Source organism: Schistocerca piceifrons, chromosome X (genome assembly GCF_021461385.2).
Source record: "Schistocerca piceifrons isolate TAMUIC-IGC-003096 chromosome X, iqSchPice1.1, whole genome shotgun sequence".
NCBI lineage: Eukaryota > Metazoa > Arthropoda > Insecta > Orthoptera > Acrididae > Schistocerca > Schistocerca piceifrons.
In genome coordinates, this window is record NC_060149.1 from 793614973 (window position 1) to 793629513 (window position 14541).

The window sequence follows — 14541 nt, forward strand, 5'->3', positions numbered from 1 at the left end:
ACGAAACCTGACTGATCGGCGTTAGAAGCAGCAGATGTGGGGATAACATCAAGTTTCGTCTTAATGGTATCTCCTCTATAATTTTACTTGAAGTAAACTTCGGTTTTCTGCGACTTCTTATACTGGATGATTTCTTGAATCTGCTTAACCATTTCGAAGAAGACGTGAAATCAGCAATGTCCATTTCAGTTTCAATTCGGAGAGCACAGTGCCGTAGTTCTCCACCGGTAACGGCGCGTTGCCTCTTACGGGCACATGTTATTTACTCAAGTTTAGGCTGGTTCAAATGGCTCTGAGCACTATGGGACTTACCTGCTGAAGTCCTCAGTCCTCTAGAACTTAGAACTACTTAAACCTAACTAACCTAAGGACAGCACACACATCCACGCCCGAGGCAGGATTCGAACCTGCGACCGTAGCGGTCGCGCGGTTCCAGACTGCAGCGCCTAGAACCGCTCGGCCACTCAGGTCGGCTCAAGTTTAGGGGTTTATACTGATTATTAATGGGGGGGGGGGAGGGGAGAAAGGGACTTTGTGGCCACCCTGTACAGTAAATCTTTTGGAGAGTTTTTCTTTTACAGTTTTGCTAGTTTAATTTTCGCCCGGTTATTACTTCGCATAAGTCTTTCTTCCATTTATACAGTTCACGGTCTCACTGTACGATGCAAAACCGCGTTTGCTCACTTCTTAACGTTAACACAATGAATATTAATTCAGTTTTATGTTAATTGTCAACACTTACGCTCCCACAAAAGCAACTGGTAATTATTATGGATATTAAATTGTTGCAAATTTAACTGAACAGTAACTGAAGATAATTAGTTGAAGAGAAACTATCAACGAAAACTGAAATTCGCTTGACAAATTACTATCGTACCGAGTGGTGTTATCTGTTTAACAATGCCCCGTCAACCAACGATATGCGGCTGCTATGTCGCACATGCGAAGTCCACTGTAGCTCCGATAGGGGTGTACAATTCTCCAGCTGCCTGACGAGCTACGAATTTGTCAATTTTCAACATATTTAAAAAAAAATATTTGCACTACGTCCTAGCAGCTAAAATTTTGGTATGGTCTGTCTTTCCGCGTATTCTTCCTGCATAAAAATTTCGGGGCTTGTTTCGACATGTCAGACTGAACCATTCCCTTATTAGTTTACATTTTACCACCGTGAGTAGTGTGTCCAAAACGTCAGGTTTGTAAATGAAGTGTGTTCGTGAGAGGGGTGAGTGCTTATGCAACATAATGTCGCTTTTGTTTTGTTGAGCCGGCCGGAGTGACCGAGCGGTTCTATGCGCTACAGTCTGGAACCGCGGGACCGCTACGGTCGCAGGTTCGAATCCTGCCTCGGGCATGGATGTGTGTGATGTCCTATCTCTGCACGCTTCCCAGCCGACCCAACTTCCCTCACAGTGCCACCCATTCGCACTCTCCATCCATGTCCTCTGTGCTCGTTATTTTTAGATTCCCGCTGGAGGTGAAACGTAATTGTACATCCACACTGAAAGTTGTGGGTGCCCATCGACGAAAATCGATTATACGAATGCGAGCCCTTTCTTCTTTGGACATGTCCGAAAGAACAGACACCATACATTCATAATACGTATAACTCTCAGATAAATGAAAAACTGCTGTTAAGTGGTTGTCGCCGTTGCGACGTGGGAACAAGTCAGCATAGTGACATTCAGCCGCTCTTCCACTTTATTCTGTAAATCCACATATGAGGTACATAGTGAAGATCACTTCATCAGTAAAGCTATCCATCATGTCATGTATCAAGTTTAACAAGCAGCTTGCAAACCTCAGACACAACCGAGCCTGAGGGTTAAGGGTTAAGGGTACGGTGGGCACAACTATTAGCAATAGGAAGTACCATGAGTCAATGGAACAAGTGTATTTCCGACGAAGACACACAGCGCATACCGCCAACATCCTTACTCTTTCGCAGATACGTTTATTGCAGAACAGATACACAGAAAACTGGGGGTATGAAATCTAACTGGAATTGTGTAGCGAACCAAGGGAGACAACGCTTCCTTTATACCAAAATATTCAGAAGATCCTCCTGAACAAACTTTTTTGGTGGAGTTCGGCTTCACCTTGAATACAGCGTGGTCAGAAAGAGTCTGAAAAGCTTCTAAGGGCGTTGCAGAGTGGGCTGTCCTGAGAAATGATTCTTAAGAAAAACATTTGACACACTACGCCGTTTCAGATTTAATTCATTCTGAATGAAGTCATTCACAAGATGTGCACGATGGGGGCGCGAATTGTCGTCCATGAAGACGAATGCCTCGCCAATATGCTGCCGATATTATTGCACTATTGGTCGGAGGATGGCATTCACGTATCGTACAGCCGTTACGGCGCCTTCCATGACCACCAGCGGTGTACGTCGGCCCCACATAATGCTAGCACAAAACAGCAAGGAACCTCTACCTTTCTACACTCGCTGTGTCTAAGTCGTTCAGCCTGACAGGGTTCCCCGACGATTGTGTGGTTGAAGGCATATGCGACACTCATGGGTGAAGAGAACGTGATGCCAATCCTGAGCGGTCCATTCGGCATGTTGATGGGCCCATCTGTACCGCGCTGCATGGTGTCGTGGTTGCAAAGATGAACCTCACTATAGACGTCGGGAGTGAAGTTGCGCATCATGAATACTATTGTGCACAGTTTACGTCGCAACACGACGTCCTGTGGCTGCTCGAAAAGCATTGTTCAACATGGTGGCGTTGCTGTCAGAGTTCCTCCGAGCCGTAATCCGTAGGTAGCGGTCATCCACTGCAGTAGTAGCCCTTGGGCAGCCTGAGCGAGGCATGTCATCGACAGTTCCCGTCTCTCTGTATCTCCTCCATGTCCAAACAACATCGCTTCGGTTCACTCCGCGACGCCTGGACACTTCCCTTGTTGAGAGCCCTCCCTGGCACAAAGTAACAATGCGGACGCGATCGAACCGGGGTATTGACCGTCTAGGCATGGTTGAACTACAGACAACACGAGCCGTGTACCTCCTTCCTGGTGGAATGACTGGAACTGATCGGTTGTAGGACCCCCTCCGTCTAATAGGCGCAGCTCATGCACGGTTGTTTACATCTTTGGGCGGGTTTAATGACATCTCTGAACAGTCAAAGGGGCTTTGTGATACAATAGCCATAGTCAACGTCTATCTTCAGGAGTTATGTGAACCGGGGTGATGCAAAACTTTTTTTGATGTGGGTATTTCTGGCTTTACAGTCATCGTATTCAGGGACAAGAAGCTCTTGTTAGAGCATTTGAGAAGGCAGCAGTGTGAATGTGACGTTATGTGGTGAGAGGAATGAGTGACATGGAATTTCGGTACGGTATCGCAAGAAAGACCGCCCAAATTGTGGTTCTCCTCGGCGATTGCCTGCCGTGTGCAGAAGCAGCGTGCTAAAATTATACACTTCCGTTATTAATATTAGAAAAACTAAACAGTGAACTTACTTGCATTTCATATAAAAGCACCCCTCAGTAGCAGGCTATCATTCATCTATTTCAAAAGTATTAATTACCAACAGAATAATAAACGACTGCTAAGCGAAATGATAGACGAAGCACTTCGGAGATCTTCGGGTCGTGCCTAACTCGAATGGTGGGCGAGGTGGTTCAGCTGCCAGATGAGTGTTCAGTCGGCAGTCTCGGAGAACGGACATGTTGTCTGCCGCGGTCGATATCAGTTAAGACTTAATTAGCAAATTAGCAATCTCTAGTTTGTAAATGTAAGAGCTCGAAAGGCAGTCAACGAGAACAGACATGTTATCTGCCGCTGCCGGTATTGGTAAGGAAGTTAATTAGGAATCTCTGGTTTACGGACATGTAATTGAGAACTAGTTTGACAGTAATTAGGCAAACACACAATTCATTATTTTGTTTATTTCCTGTGACATTATAAAGAATGGAAACGATTTGTGATTCATGAAGTGGGCTATAATTGTGCAGTTTCTCGTATTCTGCTAATAAAAAGAGAGTGACATCCTATTTAAACAAACCATTTTAGTATTTAATTATTTATTCTATATCATTTTCTCGCTAACATTTTATTACAGCCCCAAGATAAAGGACTCACGAACTACGTGCTGTTTTCTACGCAAAGAACAACAACTATAGAAGACTGCAGGTTGGTGAACATAATTTAGAACTTTCACATTCCACTTAGGGCGGTGGAAACAACTAGGCCCCTCGCGTCTGCTGCGGTCTTAGTACAAATGAGATCAGTGGTGACACAGAGGAGGTATGAAACAATGAAATTTTCCAGGGAAGGGATTTATCATACACACATAAATCGTTCTCGCAGTCTCTCTCTTTTACCTCCCGTAACGTGAACACTCGCTTCTGATGCACGTCGATTAGCCGCTGTCACTTTTATAGTAACATCCCCTGTACCAGCCGAAATGCCGTTGTATGATAAACCCATTTGTCGCAGATCGATCATCCTGTCTCATTTAATTTTACTCGAAGGCTGATATTTCGCTCATTGACGCTGACACTTGCTTTCACGTTACCACCTCTTTTAATGGATCTTGGTTAACTGACGCAGCTCCATCGCTAAGATTTATTTTTCCCCATGAGAGAACACTGCTGGAAATACGTGTACACCGTATTTTTGTAAAATCATTCATTTTTTGCTGGTACCCTTACTACACATTCTCTGACCACAGATTCTTTCGGACAGTTTTTTGTGGATGTACAGATTTTCGTAACTGTTAAAGTATAATCAGAAATTTAGTTACGGGATAAGGGAACGTTGTTAAAGGCTGCTAAACAAACAATGGGTTAAAGTTACAGCTCAGCTAAATTATACTCGGTGACTGCTTATAATAAAAATGGCTGTGTCATCCACTCTGACAACACAGTAAAATCCCCTACTCCCTAACCACCCATCGCCCTCTAATGCCGAAACAAGTTACAGAGGGTGTCGGAGATTGCATAAAAGTTTTAGATACATATTATTATTTTGTTGTGCTGATACGTCTTACTAATTCTAGAGGATGACCAATATTAATCTATACTTTCTTTGAAACCGTATCCCACTTTAATGAAAGCAGAGAGAAATAAAGTTTTAGTGGGTAATAATTCAGAAGGCAAGGAAAAACTTAGCAGCGCTTCCATTTGTTGCGGCATTGGAAATAAACAAGGCGTTATCATATGAAGAAAAGAAGTCGGTACTGAAGTGTTACTGGAAAACAGAGAATGTTAGTGAAGTTCGAAGGTGTTACAGAGTTGACTTTTGAATACTATCACCTTCACGATTAACAATTAAGAGAACCCGAGACAAGTGTGAATACGATGGAACGGTGGATGATGTGAAGAAGGGACAGAAGAAAGAGACGCTCAGCAACAACGAAAGCGTTGAAGCAGTAATTAAGACGCACACACAAGTCCCAAAAAAGTCTGTGAGGCAATTCTTTCGTGAGACGGGCATCAGCAAAACCAGCGTTTACAGATTTTCACCGTGGCAGAGTTGAAACCCTACATTCCTACCCTTCTCCACGCTCTAAACGAGGATGATACTGATAGGCGAACTGAATTTTGTGAGTGGTTCATCAACATCTGTAAAGAAAATGAACATTTCACGATGTAATTCTTTAATCGGATGAAACAGCCTTTGAACTTGACGAAACAGTTAACTGCCGTTTTTACGTGTACTGGGCTAACTAAAATCAGTGAGTAAGACGTGACACTCTACCAGGAATATCAGTCTGGTTTGGATGGTCGTCTAGAGGGTTGATCGGATAGAACTTCTTTGAAGAGACATTTTTAACAGTCAAGATTATTACTTTCAATAGGATGGGGTGCACCTCACTTTGAACTCGGTCCGAAAAATCGTTCACTCCCTACGATATGGATAGGGCGAAGAGGAATTGCTGTGGAGAACTCATCTCGATAAATGGATTTAACGCCTTTAGATTTCTACTTCTGGAGTACTCCAGGAACACAGTGTACGCTACAAAATCACAAACACTAGATGATTTAAGAGAGCAAATGTAGGAAACTTGCGATACTGTTCCATTAGGAATGATGGGCCGGCCGCTGTGGTCTAGCGGTTCTAGGCGCGCAGTCCGGAACCGCGCGACTGCTACGGTCGCAGGTTCGAATCCTGCCTCGGGCATGGATGTGTGTGATGTCCTTAGGTTAGTTAGGTTTAAGTAGTTCTAAGTTCTAGGGGACTGATGACCACAGATGTTATGTCCCATAGTGCTCAGAGCCATTTGAACCAAGGAATGATGGTTTGCTGTATTTTAAGGTGGTCAATTTGAGCATATAAGTTACACTATAATGTATACGACAGCAAAAAATTTTGCATTTCTATCTGATTTAAATAAAGAGATATTCAATATTTTCAACATTTCGCGGCCCTGTCAGCAACTGTATAAATATTAATTTTAGTTTTAAAAATCGTCCGCTTCAATTGCACAGATTTCCTAGACTTACCTAGGTTTCATTCGGGATAACCCAATCTTCTTCAGAATAAAAATAACTACCGTTTGGACATCGTCAAGATAAAACTACAAATCCATAAATTATCGTCAGACTAAAAACTTATCTGAAACTGCCTCGGCCCCACTTCGCGACAGCGATGCGGCAGCCACAAGTGCTGTACTGGAACACTACACTACACTACAATAGTACCTATTCCTTTCATAGGCAAACTTTCGTATAAAATTGGGCGTCTTTTGAAAAATCAGTGATTTAAGACAGTTTTTCCACTAATAACAGTCTTCAGAAGAATCTGATTCATAGTCTATAAAAGCCTAAAGATAAATAGTCTTTATCTGGAGTATATAAGATCACGTGTGGCGACTGTCCGAAATTTTATATTGGCCATAAATATTTTCAACATTTCCAGTACAGCACTCGTGGCTGCCGCATCGCGGTCGCGAAGTGGGGCCGAGACGGTTTAAGATACGTTTTTATGGTCTGACGATAATTTATGGATTTGTAGTTTTAGCTTGACGATATCCACTATGGACATACGGTAGTTATTTTTATTCTGAAGAAGATTGGGTTATCCCGACTGAAACCTAGGTAAATCTAGGTAATCTGTGCAACTGAGGTTGTTGGTTTTTAAAATTAAAATTAAAGAGATATTCAGTTTCAATTAGTGTATATTTTATTTTAGAACACTATGATGATTAAAACACTAAAATTCAAGTGTTTCTGTGGTACTGAAGTGGTCTTCCATACAACGTAGACTGCTTGTTCTGGAGGAGAGTGAACAGACAGATTGAATCTGAGACCACCGGTGCCTTTATTATAAATTACAAACTTTGCACACACTTTTCCCTTCTTCAAAACATCGTGGAGAACGTGTCGAACACTTAATTTAGAGAGATTTCTCCGTTGCGACTTATGACAGTATGGCCTAATGTTCCCTGCTTACCACCGTCTGTTCACAACTGGCTGGTGAAAGCACATCTGTTGTTTACAGCTGTTAGTCCAGCTGCCATGATGGTTACTGCGCTGGCGTCGCTTATACGCTCGGAATAAAACCAGTTCAAAAATGTTCAAATATGTGTGAAATCTTATGGGACTTAACTGCTAAGTTACACACTACTTAAGCTTACACGACCTAAGCTTACACACTACTTAACCTAAATTATCCTAAGGACAAACACACACACCCATGCCCGAGGGAGGACTCGAACCTCCGCCGGGACCAACAAAACCAGTCTCGGACCTTTTAGCACGAACGGTGTAATTCCACAGTCACGATGATACTCCACTATCGTCGATTTGTGTTGTGTCAATCGATCATAGCGTTCGGCTCTACTAAGCGCGTGGTAATGTACCTCTGGATTTACAATAAACTGGCGGTATTACACTTGCTGCGTTATCTAGTGCACCCCAGTAATGGTTAGTTTTCACGGTTTTTTTGTTTTTTTGACCCTACCACGTTCTTGAAACCGAGTCCCCTACGGAATACTGACCAGTTGCTTACTCGTGCGCCCTTGGAATAACAGAATCTTTTCCTGTGTATTATTTTCTCTGATTTTATTGCTTTTAGACTTCGTAGTAGTTCTCTTTGGCCCGCCGTTAATATCCGTCGGTACAGAGAGCGCTGCATCTCTCTCAGTCCTTGCTTGGAGCCGGCCGCGGTGGTCTAGCGGTTCTAGGCGCTCAGTCCGGAACCGCGCGACTGCTACGGTCGCAGGTTCGAATCCTGCCTAGGGCATGGATGTGTGTGACGTCTTTAGGTTAGTTAGGTTTAAGTAGTTCTAAGTTCTAGGGGACTGATGACCACAGATGTTAAGTCCCATAGTGCTCAGAGCCATTTGAACCATTTGAACCTTGCTTGGAATTATCAGCTACACGTATCCGGTGGAGTCCGCCCGTCATCGACTGCAGGACGGGAAACTTCTGTGTTGAGTGATGGTGGACTTTGTATGTAGCTGCTGGATGGTGTGGATCTTTCTCCAGCAGACCTCATGTCCCTGTGTGGTACTATCATATCTATAGATATAGTGCAATATGCTTCTTCATATGTGAGTTGTCAGTTGTGGCTCTAGGAGCTCCGCTTCATGTACTACTTCGTACCTCGACCTCTATAACGCAAGAGATTGCACCGGAAGCAAGTTCTCGGAAGCAAAACACATTATCATTCAGCAGTGTAAAGGGTCGCGACCGAACTACATCTGCAAGTAACATTAACCTATACCAAAAAGATGAGAGGACTGATCAACATAATAACCTGAAAACGTTTTATTATAACTGAGGTGCTTATTCCGTCGCCCAGATGGGCTGATTTGCATTATTCAAGCATATAACAAACCGCCTATTAACCGAGCTTAATTAGCCTAAGTCTACGGTGAATTAATAGAGATATAATTGCTGCCGTAGTTTTAGGTAGTAAGTCAGCAACCACTTATTCTGTGGAACGACTCTGACTCACTTCTTACCAACCATACACTATACAGTAACTGACGAAGAGCAAACGTCTACCTCCTGGCTCAGTCATGAAGTGGTGATCTTAAGACGCTATCAACGTTCGCTTGCTCTTATACATGGCACATTTGTTCTGGCCAATGTCCAGCATATTTCTAAGGTGGTCGTCCAGATTTCGGTATCTGTGGAAACGTGAATACACAAAGCATTCGCGAGCTAGGTTCGTTCGAGCGTAGAGTAGATGTTAGGCCCCGTTACACTGTCATCTTCCTTCTCGCAGTAGTGTATGGAAGCGATTGCTTTGTCCTCGAAACGTGGAGGGTTTATAAAAATGGTGTGGTATCGATAGTTACGATGCCACAATGTAGGTGCGCTCTGCTAGGTTGGCACTACGACAGACACTGACGACAGCGCACTCTAGCTGGAGCGGGAGATCTCTACGAGCTCCGCTCCAGATTCTGCCCATTTCATCGAGAGCAGACGGCCTGGAATATCGCTTAAGCTACAGTGTGTGTTGACTTGCTATTGAGACTTTGAACTACTCACGACGGGATGTACGCAAAGTTATGTAACCATTTATTAACTTGTTTTTGCCTATAGTAAACATCTAATATTTTAGTCGCAGTACCGGAGTGCTTGTACCCTCCTGCTCCTACTCGCTTTCTTCATTCGGCTTACCCTTCAGTTTGCAGGAGCAGCTCCACGCACCGCCTTCCAGGCGGGATACAAGAGACGGAGTAACTTTTCCAACAACACTGCGATGTATTATTCCTAAAATGTATTTAATAAATGATTTGGAATCTTATGATTATTATTCCTAAAATGCACTTAATAAATGATCTGGAATCTCATAAACCTCTCACCTCTAGTAGATCGCTGGTGCGTTTTCCGCCGAATATTCGGCATACGACCTCTTAGTCCACTTTTTCCACGCTTTATTTGTGCCAATTAATTTGACCTAATAGCCGTTCCCTCTCAACTTCCACATCTATATCTGATATTCAACCATCCTTCCCTTTTCCCGCGTAAGCTGATTTGCGACAAGCAGTTTAGGTGTTATTGGAGCTTTTAAATCACCTCCGCTATATATTCGTAAATGGAGACCGTATCGTCCGTGTACCCGGGGGCCATAATTACAGTGCAGTTATTTACAGTGGTCCGGCGTGGGTTGCAATTAACGTATGGCAGCGAAACTGTGTAGAAATGCTAATTCGTCAATGCGGAACCGATTTACGCCGGAAAAAATCAGTTCTAATTTTGGCGACCACGTGCAATTCTGTCTCTATGGATGCGAGAAAGATGTATAGGAATGATTCCATATGTAATGGATTAGGAACGGAGCGGGAGCAGAAAAGGTCAAAGAAGTGATAAAGTGATGGTGTCGATTGTATTATTAACTGCCACTTACACTATTTGTTCAATATGAACACTGGAGACGTCGGCGAGATGCTACATCCGTAAAACGACGTGATCAACAGTTTCTCGCAGCAGGTCCAGTGGAATCTGAGTAATGTGTTCCTATTTACCGGCCTTCACCTGAATGTGCACCTGATAAACGCGTTACTTTACATGCCTCAGAAACCACAAGCCACATGGATTTAGATCAGGTGCTGTTGCAGTTCATTGATCTGGAGAACCTCTGGAGGTAACACGTTCATGGAAGGTTGCATTAAGCAGATCTTTCACTTGGCGAGTGACATGAGGTGTTGCCCCATCTGTACTCTTCCAAAGCATGCTGTGCATTGTCGTCTCAGTAAACGAACAGACTTCGCGGTACGCCTGACAGGATGTCTCAGTGTATTCTCTTCAAAGAAGAACAGACCGTGAATAATGGTGCTTGTGAATTCACACCACGCAAGCAGTCACATACGGCGAGTGCAATGGCTCTTCGTACACAACATGCGGTTTAACTTCGCACCAAATTATGCACTTCTATATACACTCCTGGAAATGGAAAAAAGAACACATTGACACCGGTGTGTCAGACCCACCATACTTGCTCCGGACATTGCGAGAGGGCTGTACAAGCAATGATCACACGCACGGCACAGCGGACACACCAGGAACCGCGGTGTTGGCCGTCGAATGGCGCTAGCTGCGCAGCATTTGTGCACCGCCGCCGTCAGTGTCAGCCAGTTTGCCGTGGCATACGGAGCTCCATCGCAGTCTTTAACACTGGTAGCATGCCGCGACAGCGTGGACGTGAACCGTATGTGCAGTTGACGGACTTTGAGCGAGGGCATATAGTGGGCATGCGGGAGGCCGGGTGGACGTACCGCCGAATTGCTCAACACGTGCGGCGTGAGGTCTCCACAGCACATCGATGTTGTCGCCAGTGGTCGGCGGAAGGTGCACGTGCCCGTCGACCTGGGACCGGACCGCAGCGACGCACGGATGCACGCCAAGACCGTAGGATCCTACGCAGTGCCGTAGGGGACCGCACCGCCACTTCCCAGCAAATTAGGGACACTGTTGCTCCTGGGGTATCGGCGAGGACCATTCGCAACCGTCTCCATGAAGCTGGGCTACGGTCCCGCACACCGTTAGGCCGTCTTCCGCTCACGCCCCAACATCGTGCAGCCCGCCTCCAGTGGTGTCGCGACAGGCGTGAATGGAGGGACGAATGGAGACGTGTCGTCTTCAGCGATGAGAGTCGCTTCTGCCTTGGTGCCAATGATGGTCGTATGCGTGTTTGGCGCCGTGCAGGTGAGCGCCACAATCAGGACTGCATACGACGGAGGCACACAGGGCCAACACCCGGCATCATGGTGTGGGGAGCGATCTCCTACACTGGCCGTACACCACTGGTGATCGTCGAGGGGACACTGAATAGTGCGCGGTACATCCAAACCGTCATCGACCCCATCGTTCTACCATTCCTAGACCGGCAAGGGAACTTGCTGTTCCAACAGGACAATGCACGTCCGCATGTATCCCGTGCCACCCAACGTGCTCTAGAAGGTGTAAGTCAACTACCCTGGCCAGCAAGATCTCCGGATCTGTCCCCCATTGAGCATGTTTGGGACTGGATGAAGCGTCGTCTCACGCGGTCTGCACGTCCAGCACGAACGCTGGTCCAACTGAGGAGCCAGGTGGAAATGGCATGGCAAGCCGTTCCACAGGACTACATCCAGCATCTCTACGATCGTCTCCATGGGAGAATAGCAGCCTGCATTGCTGCGAAAGGTGGATATACACTGTACTAGTGCCGACATTGTGCATGCTCTGTTGCCTGTGTCTATGTGCCTGTGGTTCTGTCAGTGTGATCATGTGATGTATCTGACCCCAGGAATGTGTCAATAAAGTTTCCCCTTCCTGGGACAATGAATTCACGGTGTTCTTATTTCAATTTCCAGGAGTGTATTCACTACACCCTGTAGTGTAATGTGGGCCTCGTCACGCCGTAGAATATTATCCGGCCACGTGTCATCAACGTCCATCCGTGCCAGAAACCGAAGAGCAATGTGAAGTTTTCACGGCGTATTTCCAATTTGAACAGTTCTCGGGTATCCGACCGGGTAGCGTCGTAATTTCTCCACAATATTTCGGCAGACGTACACGCTGCCATCTTCAGGTGGTTCCTGACGAATGCTGTGCTGTTCCTCTCGGCGCCCTATATATACTCGCCGTTAACCACCCCCCCCCCCCCCCCCTCCGTTCCTCTCCTGGTGTCTTCGGTGCGGCCGGCGCGGCGGCTTCTGGAGGTGGTGGGGGAAGCGGCGCCTGGGTCTGAACTGGGATCTGCAATCTCCCTCCTGCCACCGTCGGGGGCGGTCCTCGATCTCTGGGACCGCATCATTCTCTCAAGGCCGAGTGCAGGGTTCCAAGCCTAAGTTGAAGGCCGCTGTCTTTATTAATTAGATCGTCCTGTAGTCGGATTTCGATGGCCTCTTTAGTAACGCATTCCCAGAAGTAGGAGGATTGACAGAGTATTTTTGTTTTTTCATAGTCCATAGTATGGCCAGTTTTTATACAATGGTCAGCCACGGCTGATTTAGTGGCCTGGCGTAATTCGGTATGGCGCTTGTGTTCGCGGCACCTCTCTTCTACAGTGCGGACTGTCTCCCCAACGTACGATTTTCCGCACTGACAGGGAATTTGATAAACGCCTCGTTTTCGAAGACCTAGGTCATCTTCCACTGAACCCTGTAGAGTCAAGGTTTTGGCAGGGGGTCGGAATACACATTTCACATTGTGTTTCCCCAGGATTCTACAGATTTTTCTTGAGGTGTTTCCGACAAACGGAATGCACGCCAATGACTTGTGTTCTTCTGTTTCTTCTTCTTGTTCTCTTGGCGAGTCTTCTTAAATTTAAAAAAAATAAGTATAATGGAATTTTTCGCTAAGCCATTACTGTAAACTTCCACAACTCTGGGTCCAGAGAACACACGCCTACACATAAGCAGCGACGTAACAGCCTCCAAAAAACACTTGCGCCTTGCATGTATGCAGTTTGACAAAGCATTAGCCAGCCGCAGTGCCGAGCGGTTCTAGGCGCTTCAGTCCGGAACCGCGCGACTGCTATGGTCGCAGGTTCGAATCCTGCCTCGGGCATGGATGTGTGTGAAGTCCTTAGGTTAGTTAGGTTCAAGTAGTTCTAAGTTCTAGGGGACTGCTGACCTCAGATGTTAAGTCCCATAGTGCTCATTGCCACAGTGCTCAGAGCCAACTAAGCATTAGTTGGTTGCCATGGTGTACTGTTTTCAGTCGGTATGAAATGAAATTTTCCTTTTCCTTTTCTGCTATCGCTATGCCAGACTTTTTCAGAAAGTAAATTAGAAGTTATTTTCTTTTTCTTTTGTTCAAATGTTAAATGTGTGTGAATTTCTAAGGTTCAAATGGTGCAAATGGCTCTGAGCACTATGCGACTTAACTTCTGAGGTCATCAGTCGCCTAGAACTTAGAACTAATTAAACCTAACTAACCTAAGGACATCACACACATCCATGCCCCAAGCAGGATTCGAACCTGCGACCGGAGCGGTCGATCGGCTCCAGACTGTAGCGCTTAGAACCGCACGCCGGCCGGCGAATTTCTAAGGGACCAAACTGCTAAGGTCATCGGTACCTAGACTTACACACTACTTAAGCTAACTTAAACTAACTTACGCTTAAGACAGCACACACACCCATGACCGAGGGAGGACTCGAGCCTCCGGCGGCAGATACAGTGCAATTAGTGACATGACGCCTCTAACCGCTCGGCCACTCCACGCGGCTTTTCTTTTGTAGTTGTGTTGATGGCCAATGGTGGCGGATACACATAAAATATAAAACATTTTCCGTGACTGTATCAAATAAAATAATAAATGTGTAAGTAAAAAGTAAACCACAAACTCTACCATAAAATGTCATTTTTCCGAGTCCACAGGATGGCTTGACCAACATTAAGCAGATTTTCAATGACGTCACGGGAAGTTTTCTGGTAATAAGATAGAAAAATGAGTTCCTCACCTAGGTATGCAGCACGAAGAATGAGTTATACATAGCTGTGGACGGATCTGAAACACTATGAAACACCTTCATTTTTCAGCTCCCTCGTCGATTGTCTATAAGACCTCAAATTCTCAAAACAATTTGGGAGTTGGTCCGAAAACCGGACATAGAACGCGGATAATCTAGGAGGAAGGAAGCAGTG